The following is a 3,464-nucleotide window of genomic DNA, read 5'->3' as shown; positions in this document are numbered from 1 at the left end:
TAGATCTAATCCGATTATTGCTGAGACACCGAACATGATCCGATTAGTCTAGGGGATTTTTCGATATGAACCGATTGAGTACCACTGCTCGATCCGATTGGAAATCTGATTACTTGTCGTAAACATCCAGTGTACTATACATTGGGCGTTTTCCAGCAAGGTACACAGACGTGTAAGGTTACGTCTGACTTTGGCGCCATTTGATACGTGCGTACGCATTTCTGTAGCGACGTGTTTAGTAACACTGCGTGCGATTGGCGGTTGTGGCGCTGGGAGCGCGGAGGGGTGTATGAGCCGTGCGAGTTACAAGGACCCGGATCTGGCATGAGAGTCAGTCTTTGTCTGTCGTCGTTAAAACAATCAGTATTATTTTGTAAAACTGCGTTATTGATACAACCGAGTTATTGTGTGTAGCCGAACGACAGAATTAGCTAACCACAGCTGAGGGTGAAATACATTAATTATTCACCAGCTATATCGCCCGAGTTTCACGCTTTCGCCACCAAGGACAAATCCTTTCCGTCTGCCCCTTTCCTATTATTCCTCGACATTCCAAGTTATTTAGAATAGCTATTATTTATTCAGATACCCTCCCCGTAATTCAGGAGGTCCATTACAATACTATGTATACTGACAAACGGATTAATAAGTTAAAGCGATTAAAATTTTGTTGCAATAAGATCCACCATGAGAATAATAAATACTACATATGTACACTTTGGCTTTTGAGGTTCGGGAGCAGGTGAGTGAGAACGGTTTGGGGAAGAGACAGGGGAATAAGAGGGAGGTGAAAAATCAACAGGAGAACTGGGGGGACAGTCTGAAGGGTGAGGGGGAGTGGGAATTCTCGAGGATTGAGGTTCGGGAGCAGGTGTGTGAGAACGGTTTGGGGAAAAGACAGGGGAATAAGAAGGAGATGAAAAATCAACAGGAGAACTGGGGGGACAGTCTGAAGGGGGAGAGGGAGTGGGAATTTTCGAAGATTGAGGTTCGGGAGCAGGTGAGTGAGAACGCTCCGGCGAAGAGACGGGGGAATAAGAAGGATGTGAGTAATCAAAGGAAGAACTAGGGGGACAAAAGTGTGTATCTCGTGTTGGTGTATTTTTTAATCGCTGGATTCTTAATTTAAATGTTCGCTCGTCTAAATTTAGTTTCTTATAATCAATAATAAAATTAGAATCCGCGGACGCCCGAGCCAATAGTTTTCGGATCTTTCTATTTTCCCGGTTGCGGATGTGTTTCGCCCAACACTTAGAGCGCTTTGCCGGGGTTGTTTCCACTAGGAAACACACGCAAGAGTTAACAGAGATATTGATATTTAATTAAAAGAAACAGTTTGATAATGATAAAGAAAAATGGAGAAATCTCTTAAGGATCTCGATATATATATCTATATATATACAGGGTGGTCCATTTTAAAAGAGCCAGTCAAATATCTCAAAAAATATGGAAGAAGAAAGGTAGAAAACAAAAAAAAGAATGAAATTCTTTGGTAGACTCACTACTTGTTGTGTGCGAAGGAGATGAATTTAAAAATTTCGCTGGATAAGCGAGCTATGGTCTATCTCGTGGACTCGGCTGTGCGGAAGGGATGCCTCGGAGATCGCTCGGTTCCGATGGTGTTCGTTCGATCCTCTCAAGGGCACACCACTTGTCACTTGCCCGCACGAATTTTGTAAAATTTCAACTTGTATAGCGTGAAACTCCTTGCACTAGCACAATCGCAGAGAGAACTTGTGAGAATAGACAAACTTCCAAAGACTTAATAAATCAGCGCGAGCTGTAGACAGACTCGGTGCAATGGTTCGAGTCGAGAGGCGAAGATGAACTGAACTTTCTGAGGGAGGATTTCGCGTATCTCGAACCTTAGCGTCTTCCCACGTACCCTCTCCATTAGGCAATCAGAATTCTTTTTTTAAAAAATCAAATCTTTACTATTTACCCTCTCATGAGTAGGAGGTGCTACCCTTTCAGAAAAAGGTCCAGAAATTGCGCCTATTGGTGTAGGCTTTTGTTTTTAAAAATTAAGTCTCGCCCACTGGAGAGTCCGCTATGATCGGCCAAGTTGACAGTTTTATTGTTCACTTGAGTTTTATCTCAAACAGATAACGCGCAAGGGTGGTCTAGCAGGCGAGCACGTAGTGTCGAATGTCGCGAGTTTCAGTCGCGGATCATAGTTACATCAATAAGATAACACTCTAGTTCTTAGAAGGGCTTTTATTCGAGACTCTTCCCGTAACGCTTTTTCACTAGAGGACTTCCAAGAAAAAATATTATTTGATATATTTATTAGTCTCTTGCATGCGCACTGTTTAGATTTCGGGCCTTCTCACAGTTCGAGTATCTTTTAATTGTTGTTTAAAATTCTTGGTCTTCTAGGGGACCTTTGTTCGAATATTTATCATGCATGGTTTAGGCTTTGAAATATTAGTCTTGCCTGCTAGACATTCCTTTAGTTTATTGTGTAACGATGCATCACTCCCTCAGTAATTAACCCGTACCCGGCCGCCGATCCGCCGGAAGTCCGCCGCCCGACGAACACCGGTCGGGCAAATGCGGAGGCGCCGAGCGCCCATTTTTAAACAATAACAGAAACACGCGTTTATTAAACCGCTGTTTAGGCGAGCGTAAACATCTTGAATCGACGACGCGCTCGGGTAACCGATCCGACCGTTACCGAAAGCCGACACCCGAGCCGCGCACGCCGCTTCGAGATATTACCGTTAGAACAATACGCGAATTACGCAGACGCGCGCGCCGGAGAATTAGTATAAATAGAGCGCGTTTCTGATTATCGGGACCAGACCTTTCCGATCCAGCAGAGTCAGTAAGACGTCTGAAACCTTCCGAAATCCTGATAACGCTCCTAAGAGAAAGAACAACGGGGTTGGGTGTACTCATCCTCCGCCGGGACTTTACGGCATCTCGAAGAGCGCTCCTAGACACGAAATAGAGGTACACGGGATCGGGCGTGCTCGACCCCGCCGGGAGTTCTCGGCCCCTCGCTAGCTTTCCGTCCACCTTGGGCATCGGCAGCATTCTTGTGGCGAGGGAGTTCCCTGCCACAGACGGGAGTTCTTGTCGGCCGACGCTTCCCGAAATCCGCACTCGCGATCCCGATACTCGAATATAAAATCCGACCGTGAGACAACTCGACGGACCGACTGTTAGCCGCCATAATTAAGGCCGACGCGCCATTAATACGGGAGCGCTAAGTCCCGCGCCGAGGGCCGACCTGCGCCCTACCGCGACACCGATCGACAGCCGAAATCGATACCCGCGTCGAAGGACCGCCCACCGCCCACCGACGCGGCCGCAAAGGACCACCCGACAGCTAACGGCTCCTGCCGGATTTACGCCGCGCGATCAAGAATCGATACTCGTACGCATCGCCGAAATCGCAAATCGCGCTGCGCGCAATCGCGGTGCATTGCATGCACCCTCCGGCATTGCATACTCGCACA

General features: G+C 46.9%; 1 pseudogene; it reads left to right on the top strand.

The window, feature by feature from the left end:
* The first annotated feature begins 709 nt into the window (after positions 1-709).
* The window catches only part of LOC115240771, an 11,482-nt pseudogene continuing 8,727 nt past the window's right edge, over positions 710-3,464 (top strand).

This window comes from Formica exsecta, unplaced genomic scaffold (genome assembly GCF_003651465.1).
Source record: "Formica exsecta isolate Colony F162 unplaced genomic scaffold, ASM365146v1 scaffold45, whole genome shotgun sequence".
In the NCBI taxonomy this organism is placed as follows: Eukaryota; Metazoa; Arthropoda; class Insecta; order Hymenoptera; family Formicidae; genus Formica; species Formica exsecta.
The sequence above is the reverse complement of the archived record's forward strand: the minus strand, read 5'-3'. Positions and strand labels throughout refer to the sequence as shown.